Consider the following 17,205-nt stretch of genomic DNA (forward strand, 5'->3'; position numbering starts at 1 on the left):
AGGGTAAAAATCAGCACTTTTTCCCTGGGTTAGAGCAGAGTTTGGGGGAAAGGATATAGCTGGAAGAAAAGAGGCCTAAATTCACTTTTTGGATAAGGTTGTACTTAAAGTGAGGCTCATGAATAATTACTAAGCCTCTCGGTATAATTGTTTTCTTATATGTGCTTTCTATTAATGGACATATAATATTAGAAAAACTGTAGCCTACTTAGTTTTCAACATAGAAGTAAGTATATTACTCAGAATTTTTTTTTTCTTTTTAAGTTCTGTTAACATGTACGTTTTTCTCCATGTATTTTGAGGGCAGGGTCAAAGAAAACGATTTGTTGTTAATATGTATTTATGCAAGAAGGAAATTTTGAAATCAACAATGAAGGATAATAGCATGAGTTTAGAGGAATGATATGAAAGTAAGGTATTTTCTGAGAAAAAGAGTGAATTTGATGACAACAGACCTAGGTCATCAAGTGCTAGTGTACATTCACTGATAGGTACTTATTATTTACAAACACACACAAAATATGTTTGAGTTGTGTAGAATGGAATTAGGGTAGATATAAGAAAGATCTGCCTGGCATTGAGGGTGGGGAATTGAGAGTCATTACAGGCACCCTGTCCTCAGTTACAACAAATAACCATTCTCATTGAGAGGAAGCAAGCGAGTTAAGTAGGTGGTGCTTAAAAGGATTTTCCCATTGAACTCTTCTCTAAGAGTGCACCGAGAAGCTGTTACATTACTAAGGTCTTTTTTTTTTTAATTGGTGACCTTCTTAATGACCTTTCGACCAGTGGAAATGTTGAAAAAAAATCAAACGTTTTTATTACTACCTTTATTCTGTCCCTATATCCTTCTTCTAACATTTTGCAAAAGGTAGTGTATTACTTGTGTGTATAAACTCTTAAGTGAGCATAATTCAGCATGAGGTACTGCCTGATGACACAAAGCCCTTTGCTTCAGTTTGGTAGGAATATGCACTTTGTTTTTTGCATTTTTCTTCATGGCTTGGAAGGAATAATAGATTGATGTTCCTAGGTTTTCTGCCACTGGCCTGATGTCATGAGTATCTCTCCAAAACTATTCCAAAACAAGAAATTAAAAGTGAAAGAGAGGAAATTCTTATTTTAGTTGCAATGAGGAGGGGATGAATTTGAGAACTACCAGACTTGTGGTGAATCTCCATAATTTACAGAATAAGAGTTAACACTTCCTAATGAGCTGATGGTTACCAGGCCTTTCAGCCATCTGGCTCTGCTTATCTCTCTCACCTCATCTTTAGTCCTTTTCCTTGTTGTTTCTACCCTCTGAGCATTCCAAGCTACTTTAAGTTCTTTAATATGATCTCCTCTTTCACTTTTGAATCTTTTAAGTATGGATTCTTCTGCCTGGAGCATGCTTCTCCCTATTTATTCAAAAACTGAAACGATCTAACCTTAGCATCATTTTCTTCTAAGAACCCTGGGTTAACTGGCTTTGTTTCCTGTATTCTCACTATGGTAGATACTGTAGATTGGTGTGTTCAAACTCCAACTCACATTTCAGTGATATACATTCCAACAATGCAACATCTTTTTCTGAGTTCCTTGCACTTAAGATTCTGAACAAAATTTAGGGTCCCTCATTTAGATGCAGCTGTGTAAGATCTGTAAGAGAAAGAGAGACAGGGATCATTTTTCCATACTTTTTGGCTATTTCTACTGGCTTACAAAGCAATGAGTACATACAATTTTCTGCAGTAGCATTCCAGTTGCAAGGGCAAAAATGACATATTTCTATCATAGCTCAGCTACTGCTGAGTGTTCTTGTGTTCAACAGTTCTAATGGCAGCTCGGAGGAAAATACAATCAAGGTAATTATTTCACATTATGTGGAGGAAAGAATGACCCATTTTTGTTTTTGTAATTTCCAATAGCTTCCATCAACCATGCTTATCATTATCGTAGCAATCCCTTAACCAAACTCTGTAGAGACTTTTTCATGTTACAAAATCAAAGACAATATGCAGAAGGTACATTGATGAACTATAAACTATTCCAATGTTACCCAGGGATCATCTTTGTCACTTGCATCTCTAGGCAAGCCTCAATAGCAGGGTACCTACGACACTTTTTTACAAGTACTACAACATTTAAAGAAGGAGCTCAAAAATTCTATCTCATATAACGTTACTCAGATTTTCAATCCTGTAAGGAGAAATGGCAGTCAAATATTGTTTTGTATTAATGTCTCTGAAAAAAGAATGGAAATTATTTATATCACCTAGACAATTTCACAACTCCCAATCACCTTGGGTACCAGACAGGACAGTAAGTATCTTAATCTTTCTAAGACTGAGGTCTATAACAAACTTAACAAAAAGCAATTACTTATTATTGATTTTAAAAAGTTAATAAAGTGTGCCCAGGAAGTAGCAGGTGATAACAGAAGTACCATAAAAAAGTAGACACAAAATTTAATGAAAACCTACTGACTAAGGGAATGGAAACTGTAGGCAGGATAAGCTGTTGGACAACCAGGAAGGTGATTTGGGGGAGTATGATAGTTGGAGCAAGCAGGTGGTCTAACTCCTGCGGTCATGTCACCAACTTGACTTTTGAAAGGACTCTTGATATTACATATTTTAAAATGGCCACATGATTCATCTAGTTTGATATTATGATTTATCATTCTGTTATGACCTTAAATTTGTCTAATCATTGTCTGTGCTTTTATTCTGAAGGGCCAATTTCCTCATGATAATTTAGGTTCCAATTAAAGCTCTACTCCTGCACAACATATCTTAACCTCTTCTAGGTACAGGCATCCTATCCCTTTCTCCTTCAATGTGTTGTAATACTTATTTTGATGGTGTCAGCATTTGTAATATGCTGCCTTCTATTGTCACCTAACTGTGATATCGGAAGATGCTTTATGAGCAAGATGCCTTATAATTTGTCTGTAGCTACTCACCCCACTGCTGATGATAGCATTATGCTTTTAGATCATTCCAAATGAAACTTTATTAAATGAATAAATGATGTGGTACAGTTTGCCAGAGCAGAGGTAGTGAGGTGTAGAGTAGAAAACAAAGCACTATAATGAGAATAAGAGTGCATTTCAGCTCGGCCAGTACCTGCTTTAGGAACCGAGACAGTCACTTAGGGCTTTGAGGCCTTATTTCCTCATCTATGAAAGAATCTCTAAAGCCTCTTTCCATACATCCTCTTGAAATAATGGGCGTTATCCATACATTGGAATAATACCTACAAAAAAGTGTAGGAAATGAACAAGAATGTGGCAGCTAAAGGAAATCACAGAGTTAGATATATACCTCTTTATTTCCTACTCACAGACATTATACCATACGATATTCTTTTGTATGGCACATGCATCTGAAAACAATTTACCATTAAATGTGCTACAAAAACTGTAAAACCACTCTAGCTAAAAATGTCCCAAGTACCCAAAAGAAATAGAGAAACCAATGAAAAGACCAGTTTAACAGTATATAAACTGTTGCTAGGGAGAGATTAATGCTATGCAAGTTCCTTTAGTGAATACATTGTCATGTCCTAAGGTGTCGCTTCAACAAAAGAAAAAGGAGGTTGCAATCCACTTCTTATGTTAACGGTAGTTGGTGATGATTTTCACATAAAAATAGACATATGTTCAAGAACACATCATTATTTTAATAATATGGAAAGCTTGGTGTGTGAATTACCAATATCTTGATAATCCCTACCTAAAACTGGTCTTGAAATATATATATATATATATATATATATATATATATATATATATATACTTTTACATATATAAATACTTATATATATATAAATACTTTTATATATATAAATACTTACATACATATATACATTCTTTTTTACCTTACAATGGTAAGACAAGGTATAATTATAAGTTGTATAGAGATAGATTAGCAAAATATAGAAACAATATTTTCTGAGCCTTCATTTCCGCTTGTCTGTGTGAATCATCTATAGGATGCTGTATTTACTGATACAGAACAGGATGATGTCCTGATCTGCAGTCTGAATAGTCTTAATATGGCTTTACAATCATAATTGAGGCAGCTATACTCTTTATGGTACCTTTCAGATAAATTTTGATGCTGCTTTTTAAGGCTGTCAGCTTTATCAACTACAGAGAGTATGGTTTTGACCAGGTACTGGAACTTATATCTAATGTACAGAAATAAAAGGTTAAATACCAAGATATAGACCAAAGTGGTAATCTGTGGCTAGAGTAAGATAGATTTTAAGGACCAAATTAAATATGTATGATTCATTTATTTTTTCCTGAATAACTGAGTATTAATTCTCTATTATGGGGCAACTTGAAGTCTGGGAAAGTAAACTATTTCACCAATATCACAATCAAGATGAATTCTTCTTAAACTACAAAATAGTAGAATAACGGAAAGAATATGGACATTGAAGGCATCCAAGTTACACTAGCACTTACTCAGCAAGTAATAGTAATGGCTAATGTGTGTGTGTGTAACAAATACAATGGAATAAAGGAGCAAATACTGATACACTTCATGGTTGAATCTAAACACCATAGATGAATCTAAAAGACATTTTATATATTCTAAATCTTGTATTGGTTGGTGGATACCCAGGTGTATGCAATTTATTCAGCTTGGGCTGCTATAACAAAATACCATAGGCTGGTGGTTTAAAAAATAGACATACTTATTTCTCAAAGTTTTAGAGGCTTAGAAGTCCAAGATCAATATGCCAGCCAATTCAGTTGTGGGATCCTGGTGAGAGCCCTCTTCCTGACTTGCAGATGGCTACCTGCTATGTTCTCACATTCATGGCAGAGAGAGAGCTCTGGTGTTTCTTCCCCTTCTTGTACGGACACTTATTCCATCATGAGGGCCCCACCCTCTTGACTTCATCTAAACCTAATTCTCTTCCAAAGGCCCATCTCCAAATACCATCACATCTGTGGACAGGGCTTCAATATATTAGTTTGTGTGTTGGGGGGTAGTGAAGAGGGGGACACATTCAGTCCATAGCAGTAACTGTCAAAAATAATTAAACAAGCATTAATAATTTCTGAATTTTATTTTATGTAAACTATACCTCAATTTAAAAAAAAGTGACAAAAATAAGGCTAAATTTTTGGAACTATTTTGCAACTCTGACAGTCTATACCATTGTTAAAATGTTGTCTGTGGCTTGGTGCTGATCCTAAAACTGTTTATTGCTGGCCTAAGTAGAGAAATTATGAGCAATAATTTAGAAACTCTTATAGCAGTTTGACATTGCCATGGCTTTTTTATTTTCCTTCTTCTTCTTCTTTTTTTTTTTCTCCTAATTTTACAAAAGTATCAGACTGCAGTGGGGTGGAAGAAAGTTTGGTTCTTTACCAGAGACAGTTGAGAAAACTCTATACAGTAAGTATAACAAATCCTGTTCACTCAATAATAAAATTAGCTTCTTGAAGGGAGAATAAAATTTGTCATTCTGTTACTGGTATTGGTCATAGATGTAGATTGTCTAACATTTTACTATTTTGAAAATATTTTAAAACACAATTGTATCTTGATGTTTTAGCTGCAATATGGGTAAGAATAGCTTTTAGGAAGATCAAAATATCTTATCTACTCAGAGTAGTTGTCATACATAGACTCAATCTCTGACTGATACCCTTGGGAAATCCTTTCCCCTTTCCAGATTCTAGTATTCATCAACACCAAACTGGTTGCTATGCCATACTCTTCCTTATCTATAATGCTTAGTCACTTGTGATATAAACAAGTGATTCTAATACTTGCTCAGTTAATATTCTGATGAGGTGGCCCATTCCCATACCCAGTATTAATTCCCACACCCAAAATTGTGAATATGGAAATATAAACAAACCCCCTTTTCATTTAATTTAGACTCATTTTCATTAATTCCCTGAACTGCCATATTTTTTCTGTATTCCCCCAACAGAATCTTCTCAAACATTTATGAGCTCCATGCATCAAATATCTTGTTGCTTCCTCCATCATCACCCCACTCTCAAACTTTATTATCTTAAACTTTTAAGTCTATCATAACAATGAAGATCCTCCATCTCTTTGATCAGCTCTTAAGGGTATCTGCCCTGGATTTAGAAATAAGCTGTGAGTGAGTACCCCAGTGTATACTTTGGAAAAGCCATTTTATGTTTAGATTTTGTTTAAAAAGCAAAAGGGAGAAAAGAGGGAGAGAGAACACAAGGAGAGAAAGAGAGAAGGAGTTTCTACATCAAGTTCACTGAAGAACTTGGCTAAGCTATAATTTCAGCAACAGTGAAAGCTGAGAGTTTTCATAGAAAGTTACCAAACACTCCTTTTTTTTTTTTTAAACAAAGACACATACCATGTGTTCAAGAACAAAAGTGTGCTATTCAATTAGGAAGAGAAAATCTGATTTTCAGATTTGTTCTTACATAATATGGGAGGGAATAAAAATAAAGCTTCTTTTTTCACCTGGTTTTGTTCTGTGACTTTCCATTGTTTAAGCTGAATAATGATAAAGATGATGACAACACATCGATGAGAATATTGTAAATACCTTCTGCCAATAAGAGAACAAGGTTGAAAAAGCCTCAAAACTTCCTACCCCAGCTCAAAGATGAAACAACAGTAAGAGGCAGAGATAGGTCCATGGATATAAGCACAGATATCCACATGCATTTATTTGGTCTATGAAATGTATGTGGTTTTGAACTCTATTGTGGGCCTCTAATAAGCCTAGATAGTGAGTCAGAACCAGCGGTATAACCAGCTGATTTAGTCAATTCATTCCAACAGTTGATCAAGTCCAATAAAACCAAAACAAACAAACAAAAATTTAGCCAACTGAGCTATTGGGCTGAAATGGTTGATTGATGGAGCAGAATAATATACCCAACAGTGCCAGGCAGAGTAAGAACGCAGCCCCTTATAGGCCAATTAAAGGAAGCCATCATCTTGTGACTGGATAAGTAATGGACCTTTCTTCAGCTCCTTAGTCTATCTTGGGATAGACCCAAAACAAGTCCTCAGTTGAGAGGTTTAAACTTTTAAAAAGAACCTGAAACAAAATATTATATTTTGCTTAGATTTTGACTGGTGCCAAATCTCATCATTCTTCTCTCTGACTGTCTGTCACTCTTAAGCTTTATCTGAACATTGACTGCCATCAACAGTTCAAATTTTCAGTTGGGTTCACTGTAGCCCAAAGCACTACAATATTAGAACATTCAAGATAGAGATTAAATTGTGTAGCAATAGCTGCCTGCCATCTTAACAGTATGAAGGCATGCATTTACAGAGCATTAGCCTTTGCTTGTTTTTATGAATAAGTACGAAATATTGGTAAAATTTGTACTTTGAATGACAACAGTAGAAATGAAGAAGTATCATTGAGTGGTTTTCTATACTGATGAAGAATGTAATTTTTATCACTTTCAGCTTTGCTCTTACATCTGTTTCCTGGTAAGAAAGAATTCAGTGCCAGTAACAAATATGCTAATTACAATTTGGGCCATAGCTTCAAAATCTTTAAGTAAATGCTGAATACTTTATTTCAGTCAGGAAATTTGCTAAGATACATTTCTCTTGACAGCTGCCAAGGAGAATGTCTGTTTTTAATACTTGAAAGATATACCAGATTTGCACTTTTAAATAACCATAGTTTTATAGCTCCTATTGGAGTCTTATTAAACACTTGACTACATTTTCAGCATTGAATGTCAGAAGGTAGCCCGCTTCAAATGTTTTTGGGTTTTTTTGGGTTTTTTTTATGCTAACCGTACAATTATTCTAGACAGCATTTATCTCAGCGTCAAAAGAGATAATTGTTTTGCTTTTCTTTTTTATTCTATGTAAACTCAGTATCATTGAACACTGACACATACATGTCCAACCCCCTGGTACCCAGAGTGCCCAGGTTTATGTGCTCAATTAGAGTACAGCTTGACCAGCCCCGTTATTCCTGACCATCTTCAGGGGCCAATGCTGGTCTTCATATTCAGATTTATTGTGGGATGGTTTTCATTATTTTTAGATAGGCAGAAAACTCAGCATTACTATATAATGATCTCTTTATTTCCTTCACTTAAAACTGGCAAAGTACACCAAATGAAGCAACCAAATTAATGACAAATGGTGGAAAGGATTTTCCAATTCTAGATTTCCTACACAATATGTTTATAAAGAAAGTAGTAAAGGCAAAAGCAGGCTTTATTTCAAAGGACCAAATGCATTAATGTATCAAAGACTTGTGTAAACATTTTATGTAAACATCTTTTATAGCCTCCACCTCTTCTTCCCCATGATGATAAAGAAACCTAACTCCTGTTCATCAAGAAAGGTTCAAATTTATTTACAACTGGATGGACTTAGGCCAAGCTATGTTTTCCTTAGCATGAGTTTGGGTTGTCCGTTCACTATGGGCTTCCTTAGTATAAGATTTCAATATGGTTGAAATAAATGCTGATTTTCCTACAGAGCTAATGGTCTGAATGTTTTGGCACTTTATAAACAAATGACATATTTTTCTCCGTGTTTAAACTACTTAACAAAACATCATGATTAATACTAAAAATAGTCAATGTGTTGAGATTATTCTTTTCACATCTATAATACCACTTGAAACTTGATATTCTTCAGAGAAGGAGAAGAAACAGACAGGTATTTAAACATCATTAGCTTTGCCTTTACCATTCCTAGAATCTCCTATATGCCAAGACTTATAGTAGACACTTAAGATCCAACATCTCATTTAACATTTATAAAAATTTTACATAAGGTAAATACTCTTATCTAATTTTACAGATAAGGAAACTTTCAGAAAAGTAAAATGACTTACCTGAGGTGATGTGGCTATTAAGTGGCAGAGCTGAAATTCTTTTCCAGTTTTGTTGGACTAGAAAATGTCTGCCTCTTTACAGTAGGTTTTCTTAGAGGAATGAAAGTATTAGTAGGCAAGGCAAATTTCTCCCAGGGAGAGTAAGGTAGCAAAATATGTTCCCTATTATTTGTTAGATCCAGACACCTAGTGGCATCTGGACTTACAATATTGATAAACTGTATTATGAACTGTGTAAGTCAGAAATCTTTCCTTATATATGGAAAGAACACCTGGTGATGTTCTCATATCACCAGAACACAGAACACAAGTAGGGGTTTCAGATGAGAAGTTCTAAGAGTACTTACACCTGGCTCCAGACTATGTCCAAATGAAGGTTTGGTCAGGAACAACAACAACAAAAGGCAGTGATGTATATTATTTGTAGAAGAAAGGACAGTTACTTCAAGAAGAATCCTATATTTTCAGGTTGAAGGGATTTTAACAATTAGTTAGACTCATCTAATAAATGAACTACTCTACCGAATCTGATCATTTACTTAGCTATCTCCTGTGACTTAAACAAACAGCCTATTAGCTCTTCTGAGTCATTTATTTATTTACTCATTCAACATAACCACAAGTATTTCTTGAAATCACCAGTGCCATGAACTGTCAGGCCCTGAAAGGATATACCAGGTAGTAAGGCCAAAGGTACAAATTATACCCCTGCATGGATATGTACTGGTAAACCTCTCCTTCTTTTAACAGTGAGCATGATGGACAAGTATTTGCTTACTTAGCACTATTTTTCAAGGCATATGTTACATTAAAACTATAAATACAGAGGGTAAAGGGGGTGGGGGGGTGGGAGATGAGGGTAAGGGGAATCAAATATATGGTGATGGAAGGAGAACTGACTCTGGGTGGTGAACACACAATGGGATTTATAGATGATGTAATACAGAATTGTACACCTGAAATCTATGTAATTTTACTAACAATTGTCACCCCAATAAATTTAAAAAATAAATTAAAAAAGAAACTATAAATAAAATTACGTATTTTTCTTCCCCTTCTGTCCCCAAATTAGAAATGCCTGTCTTTATTATTTTCCTTTGGTTGTATCTTATCAAGACCAATATCAAGTCCTTTTTGTACATGAAGCCTTCCTTGGTTCAGTTCAACCTCTGCATTATTTGCAATCTTATAACCCTTGTTATTTGTAATACATATATTAGCTCTTCACTAAACATGATTCTTTACACTTTCTAATTGTGTTTTTAGTATAGATCTTCTCTACCTTCCCATGACCTGATGTCTTCAAGGGAAGAGGCATATCTTAAGGTGCCTTTGTATCCCACAGTCTTTACTTTTGTTTAAGCAAGTTGACTATAATAATAATCATGAAGGTCATAATGCACAATATAAAAACCAAACTCTGTAAAAATATGCAACTTGATTATAAACTCATTATGAACAAGAAATGTCTGTTGAGCATTTTGACCTGAATGCCATTTTTGCATCCCAAATTCATCAGGGCTAAAATGGAATTCATTAATTTTCCTTCCCTAACTTTCTTCTGCTTTGATTCTATTTCAGTGAAGGGGTGCTATTGATCTAAGTCAGAAATGTATATACCCTTGATTCACTTTCCCCCACCAGACCCCAAGTCCTACATTTAACTAGACCCCAAGTCCTATTGATATCCCTCAAATCCATTCAGTTATTTCAATACTCACTGTTAATATCCTATCTCTGTGCTTCCTGTCTCTCCCTAGACTCCACCCCAGTCAGTCTGAGCTGTTAAAAGCAAATCTGAGTATGTCACTCCTCTGCTTAAAATCCCTATTCTTTTCCATGGGGTAAAGTCTCAATTCCCTAATAGGATTTATGAAGTATTTCATAATAATGTGGTCCATTTATACCACCTCAACATCAACTCTCAACCCTCTTGCTCCTAACCCCAACTTCCATACTCACATTATTTTGGCTCTTCCAAGCAGACTTTCCTTCCCTCATCTCTAGGCCTTCGCATGTGCTATTCCCTCCACAGAAAGCACTCATTCCCTTTCACTCAGTTAACTCCCCCAACCACCTCCAGTCATTTGACCCTGGATTATATGTTCCTATGATATTGTGTATAGACCTGATTACAATGCTGCTTGTCTGTCTCCTTCACTGAAATGTGATTAGAGTCAGGATGTATCTCTTTTGACATTGTATTTTTTCCCTGTGACATCATGTCTGGTCCATAAAGGGAGTCAATGAATATTTTTTTAAGAAAGAAAGAGGTAGAGGAGGTGAAGGGAGCAGAAAGTTACAGAGAGAAGTAGAAAAAAAGAAATTTATTTTTATTTGCTCTCAACTATTAATTTGTGAGGGTCATTTCTGAACCACCATTTTGGGGCATACCCTTAGGATGTTGCTTCTTACTATTGATTCAGTTACAGTTTCTTTCTTGTAATTAGACTCATACTCTCGTCAGTAGGTTGGTTGAATACAATAGCCAACATTCATAAATCAAATTGGTCCATGTAGAGACAAACACCCACCCACACCCAATGAATAACAACACTATGCTCTTACAAACTAAGCTAATCAGCCCACTCTAAATACCTGTTTATTACTTCCATGGTGTCAGCCAATAGCCAAGTGAATTCAGTGAAGAAGTTAATAAATGTTTGTTCTACCCTTAGCACTGCACTAAGCACTCAACAAATATTAAATGAATATGAGTCTTGAGAACTTGGAGCATACTCTTAAGACTTTTGTCTGGCTAAGAAAATAAAGCTAAATAAAATACAAGAAGTAATCATAGATAAATATTGTGCTAAAAAGATGCTTCTGTATTTACACGTCAGAGTAGTTTAGAAAACAAATCAACTTGATATTTGATCAACGAATATCAAATAAATATTAACATCAACTAGAACTTTAAAATGAGAAGATAAAAGATATTAACCTGCAAAAAAGCCCAGTGGAGTTAACTGCGAGGTAGATGTTTACTCACCAAAATCTCTCAGTCGGTAAAGGTATAATCATGAAGGCTTGCTCTGTTCTCCCCACTATTTACATGAAAAGTAGAATGCCAAATACGGGGCATTCAGCAATCATTAACTCAAGCCATCATCCTCATCCAAAAACATCTCCCACATGCATGGGAGACGCAGCCAAGGTGTTCTGGTCAGGCACTGGGAAATTGCCCTGGCCAACTAGGCTTTATATGATTCCAGCAAGGAAATAATACCCTGTTTTGTTGCTGCACCACATGTGCTCGAAAGGAAGAAATGCTATCAAGGATTCCAAAGCATCCTATCACATTTTGTGCTCTAACTTTCACACAGTACAAGGTAAAGAACTATAAATGCTTTGGGCCACTTTTTCCTCCCCAACTAATAAAAGACAATATTTGTTAAACTGTTGAAAGGAAACATGGTAGCTTATATAATAGGTTTAGGCAAGTGAAAAGGCTCTTGGATGGGACCATTGCACTCTATAAACACTGAGTTTGTTTAGAGGCCACAGCTAATTCGACTACCTCTAGAAATTAATGGTGGGGGCTAGGAGTGCAGTGGAATGATGCCACAATGAACAAAAATAGAAAGCAAAGAGCAAGAGCAGGGAATGTGTCCTGACTATACACTATGTTGGTTTAGTCATTTATTTCTTGATTGAGGTGAAACATTTCAAATGTGTTATTTTCTTCTTTTAACAGTCTAAGTAAAGTACATTATAAGACCAATAATGAAGAGAAAAAATGTGCGTCTAGCTAACAAACAAGCATATTTTGTGATCCCTCTTTGCTAATAAATGATACAGGGAAGTATGGTAAAGCAATAAAAAAGAGTAAATATAGAGTTAGTTTTGCATCTTGAGTCTCCCAGTGTTTAATCTTAGGCAGTTTATTGGAGGGTCCCCAAATCTCACTTTCCCCGTTAATAAAATGGGGACCGATAATAATGTCTTCCTCATACCGTCATTAGAATTAAATGAGAATAAATACATTTGGTAGAATGCCTAGTGCATGATAAGCTTTATTATACATTTGCCATTTATTAATATATTTACATTTTTCCTTATTCCTAGTTCTTTGACATTATCTGTAATCTGAAACGTGAATCAACTTCAAGGCTCTGGAGCCTTTGAGCTTCCCGTTGAGAACAAGGAGATACTCTCTGCATCCCTTCCTGAGTGCAGAGAAGACTCCTCTCCAAATAAGCCCACCTTCAGAGCGCCTACGATCTCACATCACATAAATAACATACATGTGCAAAGTACATAAAAGTAATAATTATTCATTTTTATGTCTTTCTTTGGTAAATCTAGGGATTCTTGCAGATGATATTCAGCCTACCTAATTCAGTTTTATAACATTTATAATACTAGCAAGTGTGTGTGGGGGGGGGATGTGTAGGTTTTATGGGGGAAAGGGAAATGGGGGGGACTGGTATTGGTAACTCTGGAGAGAAAAAAAAAAGTAAGCATTAAAGTGTATGAATAACTCTAAATACTGGAAATAAAAATTTGTAAATATTTAGTGCGGGGATGAATCCTGGAGATCACTTAGCTCAATTCCCCTTATCAATGTCACACCACAGGAAAATGAGACTCAGCAAAGTTAAGTGATCTGCCCAGGTCCACACGGTAAGGTCAGAGCCAGGGCAGGAGGCAGCTCCAGCAACTTCGGGTGTGCGTTCTATTAGTGTCTCTGAGAACTGAGCATCTGTTTTCTTGAATAGCTCAAAAAGCATTTACAATAAAACTGTGTTTTATTTTAAGCATATTTTAAAAGCACAGTCAATATTCTTTCTCTTGACTTTCAATTAACTGAATTTTTTTTTTTCTCTCTGAACATTATAAATGTAACTATCTTAGTCCATTTGTGCTGCTAGAACAGAATACCATAGACTGGGTGGGTGACTTATAAAGAAAAAACATTTATTTCTCATAGTTCTGGAGGTTGGCAAGTCCAAGATCAAGGCGCTGGGAGATTCCATGTCTGGTGAAGGCTTACTTCCTGGTTCACAGACAGTGCCTTTTCAGTGTTGTCACATGGCACTGAAGGGGTCAGGGATCACTGTGGGGTCTCTTTTCTAAATGCAAATATCTTTCATGAGGGCTTCACTCTCATTTTGGGAGGTGACCTAATCACCTCCCAAATGCCCTCCTAATTCCATCACATTGGGGGTTAGTATTTCAATATAACAACTTAGGTGGGGGCACAAACATTCAGATCATAGACTTGAGTGATCAACAAATTTAAAAACAGACATTCCTTCCTCTCTTTGAAATTTAAGTGGAAATGGGTTAAAGGGTTTGCTTTGTTTCTTATATATTATCTTCCCTGTTTCACATCTATGCATTTGTTTCTAATATTCTCTTTATCTGGCATGTGCTTTTTCCCTTTCCCATGTGTCTGAAGCTTCTTTCCTTTACAGATCAGTTCAAACATCTGAATCAACCACTAATCCTCCCAAGTTTCTGAAAGAGACTCCTCTCCCTTGACTGCCATTTTTCTTTATTGTTGTTCCTCTCAAAGTACTTTTCACTTGTAACATTATTAAAATATGTTTGTATCCCTTACATTATCAATCACAGTGTCTTACACATAGTAGGTGTCCAATATTAAAAAACAAAAGGAACCAAGTCTATATGTCAGTTTAAAATACCATGGCCCAATTGGAAGTGACCATTGTTAATAACACAGATCCTTTCATTTACAATAGAAATCCTAGGTTCATGAACCTAAAACACTCTCTTTAGAGAAATATCCCAACAAAATACGCCTATGTAAATAAAATAGTATTTTTTAAACTTATTTTCTTATTGTTTGATTAAAACCTGACAATTGTCACTTATTATCAATAAATCACTAGAAAATATTATATCCCTTGGTAACATTGTCACCTATTTAGTCATTAGTGATGTAATTTTATTATACATCTTATGTTTAATATAGTATTTATAGAAACTCGATTAATCTTATATTAATTTGGCTTCGGATTGTGAACGATCTTCTTGCATTGACAAGAGTGAGAACAGAGGGTCGGAGAGAAATGCACCCAAGAAAGCCAGAGAATAAAAAGCCCTATGCAAGAGCCTTAATTCTATTATATAGTTTGCCTTGTGGATTTGCATATTTTATATTAACATATAAATAATAAGTATTAACTCCATTTATAAAAGACTGGGACATAGAAAAATTAATTTATTTACTAATGGTCATATAGCTAGTAAATTCCAGCCTTGAGATTAGACTCTATGTCACCTGACTAAAAGCCTTTGAATCTTACTACTCTCTTTTGACTTAAGAAAAATTACACCGTTGTACATTTTTACATTTCAGTACTAAAAAACACCTCAAGAGTAGTAGTAGTAGTAGAAGCAGCACTAGTTATAATAACTTGAGCCATCTTAAAATAAGTTCAAATCCCTCATTAGATTTTGTAAGGGTGAATTGACTTTTTAAAGAGCCCCAGTGTTTTCCTTGAGCCTAATTTAGAGATTTTTTTTTCCTCTTCAAATATAGTGAACATGTTCTGTTGCTTTAGAGAAACTAAAGAATGCTGAGAACTTAATTTCTGACCAGAGTACACATGAGGGGGCTTTAAGAACAAAATAAATGTCTTTCACATAACATGTGCTTAATACATTCTGCTTTCATAACCGAAGCCACTAAAAAACTCATTTCTACCATCAGCTGGGACTGTAGGTAAAAATCACTGGTTCCCTACTACTTAAAATTTTCTGTTTCATAAACAGCTTTCCTGAAAATAAAGAAATTAAAGCATTGGGAAGACTTCCATGACCACAGCTGCTAATAGTAACTGACCCTTTTATTAACTTATCCAGCATTTGTACTCTGTGCTACTGTTTTTGCATAAGTATCTTGGAATAGGTTTTTTTCTCTATATATCCCAATAAAATTTTATTTTTTGAGGATAGGTTCACATATTAAACTAATTTACAGTAAGCTATGAATAATCTATGAAGTATACGGACCCCCTGATATATGAAAAGAGGATCAGGTGATAGCTTTTTGTTACTGGTGCTTTTCTCAAAGTGTAATCCTTAGACCACTTGAGTCATGAGCACTGGGGTATTTGCTATAAACGCAGTGCCAGAATCTCTCTATGGAGGAGGGCCTGGAACCTGAGTCTGATACACACTAGAGTTTGAAAATCAGTGAACTAGAGGGTAAGGTTGGGAGCACAAGAAATAACAAACACAGACACAAAATGTGGCTTCCGGTTAGGGAAGGCTAACCCAAAACCAAACTGCTCATCTCTAAACTTTGCCTGACCGCTTTTCAATTCCCTGCTCTACAGGTTCACAGCACAAGTCATTTCTCACTGAGGATTATTAACTTTCCTTATGTGATGAGATTTCACTGCAAATGTGAAATCATTCTGCCAGAAACATCACCAGTGGGTTCTGAAGAAGCCAGCTCCAAACAGCCTGCTGGCTGAATAGCCATGTGGACAGTTATAACTGAGTTCCCCATGGACTCAAGGAAGTGCTGTAGGTTGGGTGGTCTCAGTGAACAGTAGTTCAAGGAGTAGAACAGAAAACAGTGAAGGTAATTTAATATAGCACACAGTCTCAACTCTGACAAGGCCCAGGTCTGATTCGTGTGAAGATCGAATTACCTCTCTGTCCACAGAGGGACACCCCTCCCCAACCACCACCATTGGCAGTGTCTGTGGGAAGACGTACTAGCAGCTGTGCTACCTTATCTAGTCAAAGGAAAGAAAGAGGTCATCAGATTCCAGGGCTGCCAGTTGTTAAACCTTTATAAGAACCACAAAGGGGAGGTGAAAGGCGTGGGGGGGACGGGTAGAGGTTTTTAAGGAAAAGATACACAAAAATAGTTCTAATTCCTTTGAGAACATAATCCAGGATTTATTTTTCTGAAATAAAAACCTGGAAGGGAAAAATAAACACATATTAAACTATTAATGACCAAATATCACTTAGGGATTTAACTATATTTTCCTTCCTATTCTAATGTTATGAAGCCAAAGCCAGAATACGCAGAAAGACTAATTGTGAATGAAATTGAGACTGATAAGCATTTGATTAACTTCTGTCATATTTATTTAGTGTATTATACTGGGATACATTAGTAAAAAAACTAAAATAAAATAAAAATAAATCTCTTAGCCTAACAAAGAAAACTTTGAGGGTTAAATGGACCAATGAAAAAGTCTTGGCATCACAAAACCACCCATAAAATCTTCGAAACTAAATTAGTAGTCAAGCAGGCCTAAATATGTGATAAACCTTATCTATATAATGTTAGCTGAAGCTAAAACAAGTCACACTTTGAATTAATCATTTTGTTTTCAAGTTTCCTTTTGAAAAATCTGAAACTAAAACCTCAAGTTCTAC

At 35.5% G+C, this 17,205-nt stretch overlaps 1 long non-coding RNA gene across 1 annotated transcript in view; it reads right to left on the bottom strand.

Moving 5' to 3' along the window:
- The window catches only part of LOC141571709 (uncharacterized), a 30,505-nt gene extending 18,592 nt beyond the window's left edge, over positions 1 to 11,913 (bottom strand). The window contains exons 1-2 of the long non-coding RNA XR_012496743.1: positions 11,825 to 11,913; positions 1,534 to 1,641 (exon numbers count right to left, since the gene is read on the bottom strand). This is a non-coding gene — a long non-coding RNA (uncharacterized LOC141571709). The remainder of the gene's footprint in view (positions 1 to 1,533; positions 1,642 to 11,824) is intronic.
- Positions 11,914 to 17,205: the final 5,292 nt, after the last annotated feature.

Source organism: Rhinolophus sinicus, linkage group LG05, assembly GCF_036562045.2.
Source record: "Rhinolophus sinicus isolate RSC01 linkage group LG05, ASM3656204v1, whole genome shotgun sequence".
NCBI classification, from domain to species: Eukaryota; Metazoa; Chordata; class Mammalia; order Chiroptera; family Rhinolophidae; genus Rhinolophus; species Rhinolophus sinicus.